Source organism: Hyaena hyaena, unplaced genomic scaffold (assembly GCF_003009895.1).
Source record: "Hyaena hyaena isolate Hyena2069 unplaced genomic scaffold, ASM300989v1 scaffold_1225, whole genome shotgun sequence".
NCBI lineage: Eukaryota > Metazoa > Chordata > Mammalia > Carnivora > Hyaenidae > Hyaena > Hyaena hyaena.
This window is the reverse complement of record NW_024081863.1, coordinates 473,928-489,905: the sequence shown is the minus strand read 5'-3', so window position 1 is coordinate 489,905 and position 15,978 is coordinate 473,928.

Genomic DNA, 15,978 nt, shown 5'->3' with positions numbered 1-15,978 from the left:
TACATACAGATAAAAGTTAAATATAATGTTAACAATAATGTTAATTTAACAATATAATGTTAAAGGCAGAATTTTTCTTCTAATTGCTAGCTTTACTTTTTCTTCATAATTGATTTAAGATTACTGCATTTTCCTGTCAGTAGAAAACATTTGAATCTATAATTTATAAATATCATTAATTAAATTGCGCCTATAATCCCTTTTTAATATCCCTGTTTTCACTACATTATTTCTCAAAATTATTTCTTCCTTCTAAAAAGAAGGTGAGACCCATAACCAGACACAGGGATAGTAGTCCTATAAGCTATGGTTAAAAGATCCTATTTTTAAGAGTAACAATAGTCGTGAAGATTAATTACAATGTACCAGGCATCATGCTAAATGATTTACATGGAACGATGCATTCAATCCTCACAACAATTCTGTGAAGTAGATGCAATTTCTTACCCCATATCACAACAAAATCATTGAGGGTTAATTAAACATTTTGCCCAACATGCACTACTAGTGAGTAAAAGATTCATACCGAGGGTGTCTTGTTCCAAAAGACATACAATTAACCATTCTATTCCTTGTCATTTCCTTAGTTAACCTATAGGGTATTCTTTTTTTCTCTATTTTTAACTTAAATGATATTTTCTTATATAATCCACATATACAGATATAATTTTATTTAATTCACATATGTTTGATAGTTAAGGAGAAACTTTTCAAAAATATGTCTTAATTTAGACCATCAATTAATCATATCTAGAAATGAAATCTGATGATGATTTATCTTTACTCGGTAACAATCTACAGAAGCAATTGAACTTGCCACTAATTGTGTTATATGAATCAGACAATGCTCTAGGTGGAGGGATCCCTAAATATTTTCCAATAGGAAGCTTCAAAACGTACGCCTACCCTTGGAAAATATGGCAAAGCAGTTCAAACTTGAATTCTCTGATTCAGAGTTCACATAATACATTTATTCTCACAATATATAAAATAAAATTTGATCAGGGATAGACCCAGATTCATTTCCCCAAACAGTGTGATAACTTTAACAACAGGTATACAAGTAATTAATACTTTTAAATGGTGATCGTCTAAATTTTCACACACAAAATTGAATTTCATGTGGTTGTTCTATTTATGACATTCCTAATTGTTATCAAATTTATTTTGACACGAAATGCAATGTTTTCATCAGTATGAGCCGGGATGTCACAAAAATGTTAACTCTCTAACTATACCATTAGTTCTATGTCAGAAAACATATTTTCCTTACACAAAAAATTCTGTAATTTCTGATAAACCAAAAATAAAAGAGTACTAGAAAAGGAGATAATGTCATTAACCCTTTTTTAAAAGTATGATTCTTAAACGTCATCAGCACTTCATTTCTCAACATAGAAAAAATATTTAAACTATGTTTCTTTATCTAGAAAAGCTCTCTTCTACAGAAGTAGACATCAGTAGATAACCCATCATTGTGCCTAGAAGATGTGATAGTTCATCATATTGTGGATAAATGACAAAGTAAATTAAAACATTCTGGGTAATTTTTTAATAGACTGTACTTTGTTTTAAATATAAAACAGAAACAGAAAATGGTTATGAAATATGGTATAAAAGCAGTAATAAGTTTGAAACCCTTGAGGGTACCACTAAAATCTTCAAGGAAGAGGGACCATACAGTTTTTGAAAGGTGTTAAAGAAGCAAATGAATGGTAAAGATTCCAAATAATCCTACATGAAAAACTGGAAGTAAGAATGAAAAACTCAAAAGAGAATTTAACCTTTAAAATATGTCTTTTAAGTTTTTATTAAAATGTATACAACTTTGGGGGGCTTGGGTTAAGCATCTGACTCTTGATTTTGGCTCAGGTCAAGATCTCCAGATTTGTGAGATCAAGCCTGCATTAGGGTCTGCACTGAGAGCATGGAGCCTGCTTAGGATTCTCTCTCTCTCTCTCTCTCTCTCTCAATCTCTCTCTCTCTCTCCCCCTCTCCCACTGGTATGAATATGCACACGCACTCTCTCAAAATAAACATATTTTTAAAATGTATACAATGTTAATCTTTAAATAATTATATGAATAATAATAATAATAATCAGAAACTATACCGATGTTTAAAAACTTCTTCTAAAAAAATGTAAAATTTTAAAAATATAAATTTTCAAATGATCAACATTCATTTAGACAGTTCTCTTCAATATTAAACATATGGCTCAAAATTCTAGAATTTTTCTCAACATACAAAAAAATCCCATGACTTTCTATATATTTCCATAATAAACACTAATACCAAAAATTATTTGACAGGGGAATATATATATATATATATATGTAAAATGGTTCACAAAATCATACAAGAGATTTTGCTTTCATCAGTAAAAATCTTACTTAAATAGTCATGTAATTCAGGAAAGAGTTGAATTGTGAAATCTGAGGCATCAAGAATAACATTTAAAGAGAATTTGGCTTTCTATGTACAAGGTCCCTGTTTTAGATTTTATATTTTTAGCTTTCTTATTATTTGCTATGCTTTATATAAAGACATTGCTGATTTAAATTTCTTCCAAATTTCTCATGTTCCCCTCACCAGCTGTCTTATATTGTAATAAGATTTTTATTTTCGTTATGGTTATCCTAGTTTTATACATTGTAGTATTCCCTTTATGAATTATATATCACATGAGCATTTGATTTGTAATAGGGGTTACCAGTCATCTAGATCCCATTACTCATTCAATGATTTTAATGCCTCCCAACTGGGTTTTCCCATAATAGGGCCCCATTTCGGAGTTCATTATTGGACACCCAATCTTGATTGGCTAATTCTAGCCAATCTTATTGAGAGAATTTTTCAAGAATTCACAAGTGCCATATTCTCTGAATATTTTTGTATTCTCAGATTTCTATTGTCTTTAGACATGGAGAAAATTTGAATAAATATGAAATTCTTGGGCCACTTTCCTCAAACCTCTATAGATCAGTATTATCCAATGGAACTTTGTGTTCTAGACCTGCAGTGTCCAATACTGTGGCTATTAGTTTTGATTTCCTGTTTCTTGCTTATTTGCTTCATAAATTTTGAAACTCAATTATTATGTGCATATGCAATTTTATTATTATTTTATGATGAATTTACCTTTTCATCATTGTAATAACTTCTCTTTATCACTTCTAGCATGCAGGTATTGTTTATTTTGTTACTAAAACGGTCATAACACCTTTTTTTACTTACTCTTTCCTTGTTACATATTTTTTCCATCCACATACTTTAACCTATTTGTGTTCTAAACCTATATTTAAATCATATAGATAGCACATAAGGGAATATGGGGAGGGGTGAGAAAGTAGGATTACAAAGGGTAACAGGAAAATTTTGGGGATGGTTGCATGTTTGCTACCTTGAGTGTGGTGATAGTTTTACAAATATATACATATATCAACAATTTACCAATTTTACCTTTTCCTTCTTCCCTTCCTTCTTTTCTTCCTTTCTTCCCTTCTTCCTTCCTTCCTTCCTTGCTTGCTTGCTTGCTTACTTGCTTGCCTGTCTTCTTCCTTTCCTTCTTTCTTTCTTTCTTTCTTTCTTTCTTTCTTTCTTTCTTTCTTTCTTTCTTTCTTTCTTTCCTTTCTTTCTTTCTCTCTTTCCTAATTTGTTGTTCCCTTCAGAACCTTATTTTCTTTGATTCATATCATTTATACATTTTTAAGCTTTATTAACATAAAACTGACGAATGAATTTGTAGTATATTTAAAGTTTATAATATGATGATTAATATCATCATATTAATATGGTTTTGATTTGTATTTGTCTGATGATTAGTAATGTTGAGCACCTTTTTGTACCTGTTGGCCATTTTTATGTCTTCATTGAAAATTGTCCATTCAGGTCCTTGTCCATTTTTTAATTGGGTTATTTAATTTTAATTGAATTGTATGTGTTACTTATATATTTTGGATAACCTCTCCTCAAAGAGTTGGTCTGCAAATATTTTCTTCCATTCCATACATTACCTTTTCATTCTGTTGATGGTTTCTTTTGTTATGCACAGCTTTTTAGTCTGATGTAGTTCCATTTGTTTATTTCTGCTTCTGTTGCCTTTGATTTTGGGGCCAAATCCAAATAACATTGCCAAATCCAATGTGAAGATTTTCCCTATGTTTTCTTCTAAGAGTTTTAAAGTTTCAGATTTTATGTTCAAGATTTTTTCCATTTTTAGTTGAATTTTGTCTATGATGTAAGATCAGGATCTAGTTTCATCATATTGCATGTGGATAACCAGTTTTCCCAACGTTAATTATTTATGAATATTTGTGATTCTTTTGTCAAAAATGAATTGACCTTGGATGCATGGGTTTATTTCTGAGCTCTCTATTTTGTTTCATTTACCTATGTGGCTGTTTTTATGACAGTACCATATTACTTGATTACTATCGTTCATGATATAGTTTGAAATGAGGAAGTATGCTGCCTTTAGATTTGTTCTCCTTTCTCAAGATTATTTTGGCTACTTGGGATTCTTTGCAGCTACGTACAAATTTTAAGATTCCTTAACTATTTTTGTGAGAAATGCCATTGGAGTTTTGATAGGAATTGCATTGAATCTTTAGATCCCTTTGGGTATTATGAATATTTTAACACTCTTATTCTTTCAGTCCATGAACATGAATACTTCTCCATTTATTTCTGCCTTCTTCAATTTATTTTATCAATGCCTTATACTTTTCAGCGTGAAGATCTTTTACTTCCTTGGCTAAGTATATTCCTAAGTGTTAAATTCTTTTTGATTCTATTACAAATGGAATCATTTTCTTTATTTCTTTTTCAGATAATTTGTTGTTAGTGTATAGAAATACAACTTTTTAAAAAATATATTGGTTCTGTATGCTAAAACTTGACTGAGTTCATTTATTAGCTTTTAACAGTTGGAGGGGGGTCTTTAGGGTTTTCTATATATATTATGTTATCTGGAAACAGAGACAATTTTACTTCTTCCTCTTCAATTCTGATACCTTTTATTTCTTTTTCTTGCTTAATTGCTTTGGCTAGGACTTTCAGTACTATGATGAATAAGAGTGGCAGGAATGGGTATCCTTGTCTTGTTCCTAATCTTAAAGGGAAAGTGTTCAGCTTTTGAACATTGAGTATGATGTTCACTATAATCTTGTCATATATGACCTTTATTATGTCGTACTTTCCTTTATAACCAGTCTGCTTAGAGTTTTTGTCATGAAAGGATGTTGAATTTTGTCAAGGGCTTTTTCTGCATCTATTGAGATGATCATAATTTTTATCCTTTACACTTTGTTAATGTGGTGTATTATATATATTGATTTGCATACATTGAACCATCGTCACATCCCAGGAATAAATCCAACTTGATTATGATGTATGATCTTTTTATGTACTGCTGAATTTGGAGTGCTAATATTTCTCGGGATTCAAATATAATACTTTAAGTAGTTCTGTTTATTGTATATCAATTATACTTTGATAAAGCTGTGTAAGGGAAAAAGATTTACCTTCTTACTTACTAGCGTCAGTTTTTTTCTCAGTTGAAACTATGCACAATTGCCTAGTTTATAGTTTGGCAATTACAGTTAAAGGGAAAACAGACGAAAGTACACAGTGCTTGTTAAGTGGTCAATAAATTTTTGTTTAATTTTAAAAGCATTGTGAAGTTTGGGGTGCTTGGGTGGCTCAGTCAGTTAAGCGTCCGACTTCGGCTCAGGTCATGATCTCTCAGTTCATGGGTTCGAGTTCTGTGTCAGGCTCTGTGCTAACAGCTCAGAGCCTGGAGCTGGCTTCAAATACTGTGTCTCCCTCTCTCTCTCTCTGCCCCTCCAATGCTCATGCTATGTCTGTCTGTCTGTCTCTCTCTCTCTCCTTCTCAAGAATAAGCAAATATTTTAAAAATTAAAAGTATTGTGCAGTTTCTATTATGTAGATTTCTATGCTTATATATATACCATCACTCCAAAATTTAAAAAATGTATTATAATTTTATACATTCTAAATATGTTTGTTAGGTTTCCTTCTCTATTATTGTTGATTTCTTTTTTTAATGTTTATTTGCTTATTTTGAGAGGGAGAGCAAGCAGAGGAGGGGCAGAGAGACAGGGAGACAGAGGGTCAAAAGTGGGCTCCAAACAGTCAGAGCAGACCCCAACAGAGACTGTGAGATTCACCTGAACAGAAATCGAGAGTTGGATGCTTAAGGGACTGAGCCACCCAGGTCCCCCATTTATTGTTGATTTTAAAATATAGCTTCTATTCTTGCTTGGAATGATTCTCTTCATCATTACAAAAAGGATAGTTTTGCCATCTACACTGATAGCTATTTTCATTTAAATTGCTTTAACTTAAAAAACTATTTTGAGGAGGGGCACCTGGGTGGCTCAGTCCCTTAAGCATCTGACTTCAGCTCAGCTCACGATCTCTCAGTTCATGGGTTCGAGCCCAGTGCTGGGCTCTGTGCTTCAGATTCTGTGTCCCCCTCTATCTCTGTCCCTCCCCAGTTTGTGCTCTTTGTCTCTCTCTCTCTCAACAATAAACATGAAAAATGTTTAAATTATTTTGAGGAAAACTATCATTATAAATTTATTTTTGCAGTTAGAATTGCAACTATTTTAACCAAAAAAAACTTTAATTAAAATCATAGAATGCTTATTTGTTGGCATAATGCCAAAAAGCTTGTTTAATTTAATTTTTACTTAAATTTGTTACTCAAAATGACTATACTAGTTGGGATTAAACATACTGATTAAATATGTACAGTGCAATCACCTGTTTTGAATTTAAAATCGCTTCTGTTATCGTTTGCCATTTTATAGATCCTGTCATTTTAGCCTGCTTCAGAAAGATTCCGTGGGTAGATGACAAGCATCACTGGATTTGGTTATTAGAAAATCATTTTTCCTAGACTCCTGCTGAAGTCATACAAAAGACCCGATCTTTGTATCAGAGTTTATAGCTACAAGTTAACACAACAAAAAGAGGTTTTAATGAAGGCTAACCAGGATCTCGCTATAAAATTATAATAAAACGGGGATGTTAAATGTGTTCATGTGACAAAATAATCAGAATACAGAGACTCGGCTTATTATGGTACCTGCTGTGGCGCTGACTGAAGCCAGGAGGCTGCTAGATGAGCTTTGCCTATTCAGGTCTTCAGGGCCTTGAAGTCACTTAGATGGATGACTGCTTAACGAGAACGACATGACATTTTTGTACAGGACAAGAAATCTAACTTGGCGCCAATAGACTGTGATGCTTGCCTAAACTCAATATTCAGATCATGACTATTTAATTTATCTGTCAATGACCTGCTCCTGATTTGCATTACACCTATTTGGCATCTCGATGCAGACTTGCAGCGTTACAGTTTTGTATTCCAGGTAATGCAGAAGGAGGGTTGGGAGCGTTTAAGAAACATTATGTTTTTCTAATCCTGTTTTCACTTCATTGAGATTTATATATTTTAATTGATGGGGCTGGAAATCAGATATGGTGACATATAAAATGAAACCCATAAATATTCCAATAACCGGGCAGTCTCAAGGTAGTTTAAGTTAAGATATGGGATCAAGTATTAAACCAGTATATTAAACAAAAGATGGTGAGAAAGAGAGATGATCACAAAACAGGTCTAATATAATGTGGAACAAATGTTCAATTTTTATTTAATAGAATCCCATTAAACAGAATATAAAGCCATATCCCTACAAACTTTTGGGAATATGCTCCTAAGTTAGTGCAGAGCTATGATAAATCATGCACTTATTATAGCAAAGAATGTTTAGCAAAGGCCTGGCTGTAGGAGAGCATGTTTGGCTTTATTTCATTTAACAATTTATGTTTAAGATAAATTATTACTAAATTGCTTCGCACTAAAACCTTAGATGTGCTTAAACTTTGAGAAAACTGAGAATTGGCAAGGAAAGTGATGGCTCAAGACAGCAAATTCTGATAAATGTAGTGAAGTCTGCTGGAGTTTCCACAACCAAATACCATGGACTGGTTGGTTTCGACAAGAGGGTGTTTGTGGGGAAAAGATAGTCTCTTCTGTAACTGTTGTTTGGAAAACTGGACCGATATGTGCAAAAGAATCAAACTGGATTACATCCTATACAAAAATAAACTCAAAATTGATTAAAGACCTAAATGCAAGACCGAAACTATAAAACTCTTACAAGAAAACAGAAGCAATAAACTCTTGGACGCTGATTTTAACAATATTCTTTTGGAACTGTCTCCTCCAGTAAAGTGAACAAAATTAAAAAATAAATAAATGGCACTACATCACACTAAAAAACTTTGCCCAGCAAAGAAAACCATCAACAAGACAAAAAACAAAAACAAAAACAAAAAAAACCCAATCTATTGACGGGGAGACCATATTTGTAAGAGATATTAAAAACCCATACAAATTAACATCAATAAAATGAAGTGTCTGATTTAAAAATGGCAGATGAAGGTCACTTGGGTGGTCAGTTGGCTAAGTGTCTGACTCTTGGTTTTAGTTCAGGTCATGATCTCATGATATGTGAGTTTGAGCCTTGCATCAGGCACTACACTGACAGAGTGGAGCCTGTTTGGGATTCTCTCTCTCTCTCTCTCTCTCTCTCTCTTTCTCTCTCTGCCTCTTCCCTCTTCAAAATAAATAAATAAACTAAAAAAAATTGACAGATGCCCTGAATAGACTTTTTTTTTTTTTTTTTTTTTTGCCAGAGAAGACATATAGAACCATACTTATAAATACAGAGAACAAACTGGTGGTTGATAGAGGGAAGTGGGGTTGGCGGATAGGCAAATATAGATGAAGGAGATTAAGAGGTACAATCTTCCAGTTATAAAATAAATGTTATAGGGACATAAAGCACAGCATAGAGAATGTAGTCAATAATATTATAATAACTATATGGTAACAGATGATAGTTCACTTATTGTGGTGATCATTTCTTAATGTATATAAACGTTGTACACTTTAAACTAATATTGTATGTGAATTACACTTCAATAAAAAACAAACGAATAAATAAGTAAGCAAAAAACACTGCATTTTAATTCCATTTTCAACATGACTCACTACTTGTGCTGTCCTGCAAAGTAAACAACATACAAACAAGTAGACAGCCACAAGTAGGCTGTGGTCAATTGGGGGGGTGGGGGGTGGGAGGGAAATAGCATTTTATTTCTATTCTCTTCTCAATACATATTTCGTAGGGTTTCAAAACTTTTCTTGCTGAAGCATGTGTTAATATATTGACAAATACAATAAGGTTGAGTACATGCGAGTTATAGACTACGTATCCATCTCACACAAATTGCACACTTGTGTGATCCTGACAAACACCATCGAGAAAGCATAAGCTGTGACTATGAGCCTATTGCTCCAAAATGTTAAACCCCTAAATTCGAAATTCTAAAATTAGTGCTCTCCTGGTCTTAGAAAACAATGTGTTCCTTAGTTCCATGTACCTTCTCCATTTGTGTTTCTATCAAACACGAAAATTCAGAGATAAACAGAGTTCTCTCTCTTGACTAACCAGTCCCTGACATGTGCTGGGCATTTTAACCTTTTCCTCCTTACAAAATAAATGCATCATCATTGCAAAACTAGCTTTAGAAAATGAAGCAAAAAGAAGATGTACCTGCCATAATTCCACTCAGAGTTGGCACCGTGTATGCTCCAGTCTTACTTTCTGTGACGGCATATAATGTTTAACACACCAGCGATATTGTTTTATTCTTAGATCTTAAATGGCTTTTCCTGTCGATATTCTTCTATTACATAATCACACAATTTCCTTGTTCCTATGTACCTTAATTTATTTCATAAATATAATAGTTGGACACCTTTTCTATTTTTTTCTCTATTATAAACAACCCTGTGATGAACATTTCTTTTATTATTTTTTTCAGAGAGAGACAAAAAGGGTTAGTTGGGGAAAGAGACAGAGGGAGTAAGAGACAAACTTAAGTGGGTTCCACGCTGAACATGGAGCCCAATGCCTGACTGTATTCCATGACCCTGAGATCATGACCTGAGCTGAAACCAAGAGTGACACACTCAACCAACTGAGTCACTCAGATACCCATGAACATTCTTATAATTGAATTTTTCAAAGCGCAAGTCCAAAATCTAACAGCTCACCTAAAGGAGCTAGAGGCAGAGCAACAAGAACGCCCTAAACCCAGTAGAAGAAGAGAAATAGTAAAAATTAGAGCAGAAATAAACAACATAGAGACCAAAGAAACAATTGAACAGATCAATGAAACCAAGAGTTGGTGTTTTGAAAAAGTAAACAAAATTGACAAACCTCTAGCCAGGCTTATCAAAAAGAAAACAGAGAGAACCCAAATAGACAAAATTATGAATGAAAATGGACTTATTACCACCAACCCCTCAGATATACAAGCAATTATCAGGGAATACTATGAAAAATTATATGCCAACAAATTGGACAACTTAGAAGAAATGGACAAATTCCTAAACACACACTCACTACCAAAATTCACACGGGAAGAAATAGAAAACCTGAACAGACCCATAACGAGTGAAGAAATCGAATCAGTGATCAAAAATCTCCCAACAAATAAGAGCCCTGGACCTGATGGTTTCCCTGGGGAATTCTACCAGACATTTAAAACAGAATTAATCCCAATTCTTCTCAAGCTATTCCAAAAAATAGAAGTCGAAGGAAAACTCCCGGACTCATTTTATGAAGCCAGCATCACTCTGATTCCCAAGCCAGACAGAGATCCAGCAAAAAAAGAGAACTATAGGCCAATATCCTTGATGAATACGGATGCAAAAATTCTCAACAAGATCCTTGCAAATCGAATCCAGCAGCATATCAAAAGAATCATCCACCAAGATCAAGTGGGATTCATTCCTGGGTTACAGGGCTGGTTCAACATTCGCAAATCAATCAATGTGATCCATCATATCAATAAAAGAAAAGATAAAAACCATATGATCCTGTCAATAGATGCAGAAAAAGCATTTGACAAAATACAGCATCCCTTCTTAATAAAGACTCTCGAGAAAGTTGGGATAGAAGGAACCTACTTAAACATCATCAAAGCCATCTATGAGAAGCCTTCAGCTAACATCATCCTCAACGGGGAAAAACTGAGAGCTTTCCCCCTGAGATCAGGAACACGACAGGGATGTCCACTCTCACCACTGTTGTTTAACATAGTGCTGGAAGTCCTAGCATCAGCCATCAGACAACAAAAGGAAATCAAAGGCATCAGAATTGGCAAAGAGGAAGTCAAACTTTCACTCTTCGCAGATGACATGATACTCTACATAGAAAACCCGACAGACTCCACCAGAAGCCTACTAGAACTGATCCAAGAATTCAGCCAAGTTGCAGGGTACAAAATCAACGTACAGAAATCGGTTGCATTTTTATACACCAATGATGAAGCAACAGAAAGAGAAATCAAGAAACTGATCCCATTCACAATTGCACAAAAAACCATAAAATACCTCGGAATAAACCTAACCAAGGATACAAGAGATCTGTATGATGAAAACTATAGAAAACTTATGAAGGAAATTGAAGAAGACACAAAGAAATGGAAAAACATTCCATGCTCATGGATAGGAAGAATAAATATAGTTAAGATGTCATTACTACCTAAAGCACTCTACACATTCAATGCAATTCCAATCAAAATTGCACCAGCATACTTCTCAAAACTAGAACAAACTATCCAAAAATTTGTATGGAACCACAAAAGACCCCGAATAGCCAAAGTAATACTGAAAAATAAAACCAAAACGGGAGGTATCACCATCCCAGACTTCAGCCTCTACTACAAAGCTGTCATCCTCAAGACAGTATGGTATTGGCACAAAAACAGACACATAGACCAATGGAACAGAATTGAGAACTCAGAAGTGGACCCAAAAGTATACAGCCAACTGATCTTTGACAAAGCAGGAAAGAATATCCAATGGAAAAAAGACAGCCTTTTTAACAGATGGTGTTGGGAGAACTGGACAGCAACATGCAGAAGAATGAAACTAGATCATTTTCTCACACCATGCACAAAAATCAACTCAAAATGGATAAAGGACCTGAACGTGAGACAGGAAACTATCAACACCCTAGAGGAGAAAGCAGGAAACAACCTCCTTGACCTCCACCGCAGCAACTTCTTACTTGACACATCCCCAAAAGCAAGGGAATCAAGAGCAAAAATAAACTGTTGGGACCTCATCAAGATTAAAAGCTTCTGCACAGCCAAGGAAACAACCCAGAAAATTAATAGGCAACCAACGGAATGGGAAAAGATAGTTGCAAATGACATATCAGATAAAGGGTTAATATCCAGAATCTATAAGGAACTCACCAAACTACACGCCCGAAAAACAAACAACCCAGTGAAGAAATGGGCAGAAGACATGAACAGACACTTCTCCAAAGAGGACATCCAGATGGCCAACAGACACATGAAACGATGCTCAGCATCCCTCCTCATCAGGGAAATACAAATCAAAACCACACTGAGATACCACCTCACGCCAGTCAGAGTGGCTAAAATGAGCAAATCAGAGAACTCTAGATGCTGGCGAGGATGTGGAGAAACGGGCACCCTCCTACACTGTTGGTGGGAATGTAAACTGGTACAGCCCCTCTGGAAAACAGTGTGGAGGTTCCTCAGGAAACTAACAATAGAACTCCCTTATGACCCAGCAATAGCACTGCTAGGAATTTACCCAAGGGATACAGAAATGCTGAGGCATAGGAGCACATGTACCCCAATGTTCATAGCAGCACTCTCCACAATAGCTAAAACATGGAAAGAGCCTAAGTGTCCATCAACAGATGAATGGATCAAGAAGATGTGGTTTATCTATACCATGGAATACTACATGGCAATGAGAAACAATGAAATCTGGCCATGTGTAGCAACATGGATGGACCTTGAGGGTGTTATGCTGAGCGAAATAAGTCAGGCAGAGAAGGACAAATATCATATGTTTGCACGTATAGGAGGATTAGGAGGAACTTGACGGAGGAACAAGGGGGAGAAGAAGGGCGGAAATGGTGGGGGAAAGGGAGAGAGGCAAACCATGAGAGACTCTTGAATGCTGACAAAAACTGAGGACTGATGGATGTGGGGGGGAGGGGGGATGGGCATGGAGGAGGACACTTGTGGGGATGAGCACTGGGTGTTATGTGGAAACTAATTTGACAATAAACTATTTGTAAAAAAAAAAATAATAATTGAATTTTTCACACACTATTGTTTAATTTCATAAAATTGGTTTCTGCAAGTGAAATTGCTGGAAAAAAAACATATTTCAGAGACTTCAATACAGTTTACAATTGGCCTCCAAAAAGGTTGTTTGTGTATGCTATAAGCACAGCATAAAAGTGCCTATTTCTCTGAACCCCCACTGGGTGACAGCACACTTAGGGGGGTGCCTGTCTGCTGAAAAAGCCAGACGTTAGTCTTAAAACCAAATCTGATGAGTCAGGTGTTTGTTGAACCCAATTTGGGTTTTTGTTCTAACTTTCTAACACCCAAATCTGTTCCTAACTTTCTAACATCAAATTTAATCCGTTTATAAAAGTCAACAAACAGACAAAATCTTTTATTTATTTACTCTATGGAAATAGACGTAATTCATATGACTGTGAAGAAATATTTGCAAAACTACAAGGTTCAAACATGAACTCTTATAAGCCATGGCAAATATCTTTCCATTTTATCATTAAATATCATTCCTTTCCTAATGAAAAGTGCTTCCCTTCTATAATCTTAATCCTGGCAGAACAAATTACCGACATGGCTAGAAACTGAATAATGGTTGTCATTCACTTTCAGTAGAGCAACCTGTGCTGACAAGGAACTTGGTGATATTATTAAGCCCGGCTCTGAATCCTGATTGATTTCCATACCATCAGTTAAAATTGCTATGTCTATAGAATTTAATAAAAGAATAAGGATAGGGGTTAAGTGAACAAATGTCCAGTTGCCTTCTATATGTAAGTCAGAGATTAACCATCTACTAATTTAATCAGCCTTTAAGTTTATTTTTTAGAAACTCCTGGAAGAAAGAAAGTTTAGTATTCTATAGAAAATATGACAGTATCTGCACCATTTGAATCTTGGTGGTGATTCTTCCAGAATTGGTTTAATATGATTTGAGGTGGTCAATTAAATAATCTCTTCCATTGTTCTGGCCGAATAATGGTTTGATTTTCCAAGCCTACTAATCCATTATTTTACTTAGCATTAAATTCATAAAAAAAAAAAAAAAGAAAACCTAAATAGGCTTTAAAGGGTCTTAAAAACCCTGAGATAAATACCAGAAATGCAATCATCAGAAGGAAAGATAATAATAACTCTCATTTGGGTAATAAAGTAGAGCTATGTTCACTGAAAATAATTAGAGCAATAAACCCACACGTTAGATGTATTTGCAAGTGTTTGAATTCTACCTCGATTACTGCCACCTTTCGGAAGATACTTGGAAATGTAGTTGACAAGGAAGGTATTTATTGATTCACTCAGTCCATTCTATGAACTTCCCCTAGAAGCAGCAATCTAGCATGAATTAGAAAACATTAAAAGACCTTAAGTCTTAAAAGACTAAAGACAAAAATACAAACAAACAAAGAAACAAACAAAAAACCTAAATATTCATCTGTTTTGGAAAAAGACATTCAGAGGAAATCTCTTAATCCAAAGAAGTTATTTCAATGTCAGAGGAATATAAGGCACAGAGTAGAGTGAAGGTATGGTTTATTTACACATTTAGCTATATATTACTGCAGTTATTTCTTATCCAGGGGAAAGCATAGAATATGGAGAATATAGGAAAAGAGGCAGATACAGCCTAGAGCAATAATAAGTAAGTAATAACATTATCACAACTTTTGAATGTGTTGTCCACATTTATTTTCTCATTCTCTATTGACTTTTGGCTCACTTCAAACCTCTAGCTTAAAGTGTTTGTTACTTCCTCCTGGTTTTTTTCTATTATAAATAATGCTATAATAAACATTACTTTAGCTAAATATCTGTGCACATTTTAAATGTTTCTTTTGTAAGAAGATAAATTCTTAGAAAGTTTGGGATAACGCGAGCGCATCAATGCAGGCATAGAATAGACAGGTGAACCTATAAGAAGTAACGGACCTCAATTTCACTTTGAATGTTTACTAAGGATTCCATGAATCAAGAGATTGCTGTAGGAAGGATCCCAAATGTTAGAACTGCCTGAATCAGACTGGTGAAGAGTCATGTCAAAAGAACCCTGATTCTGTCAGTTTCTCCACCAAACAGAACCTGTGCTGAAAAGTCACGTGCGAGAGGTCTACTAGGGAATGCTCTTGGTAGTGATTCCTGTGTGGGAGTGAGGGCAAGGAGATTGGGCATGGAGAGAAGATCACCCCTCCTACGGTTTCACAGAGGTCTCAGATAATTTCATAGCGAGCTCTGACTTTGGGACAGTCCTTCAGAGTTGTTCTGAATTGAGGTAAGTCATCCGAGCCTTGACATATCCCCATGGATCAGTTAGGAGAATGGAACATCATCTTGGTCCGGGCAGCTCCTGCCCTTGTTCTGGCTGGAAGGAGGGCAGCCGTCAAACCTCTAAACAGCTGGAGGATACAGTTCTCAAGGGGAGATCAGGAGGGTCCCACAGCATCCATTATAAACAACAACCCTCAACCTTGTCTCAACCAGTACACCATTGAAGGCTGACGTTCAAGTGTCCAGGTATAATTTTTGTATGTTTATTATGTTCTTTCTTTCCAATGATCTCTTTCCCTTCTCTCTTCCATCCCCTAGCTTCTAGGCTCTATTTTGTTGAAGATTCCAATAGATAAAAGAGACTTTGTTTCTAAATTCGGAGTTCTCCAATGTAAAGAACGTCAATTAACTCCCAAACGTTATTATTACACCAGGGTTCCCTTCTTAAGCACCACTTTGACTCATATATCA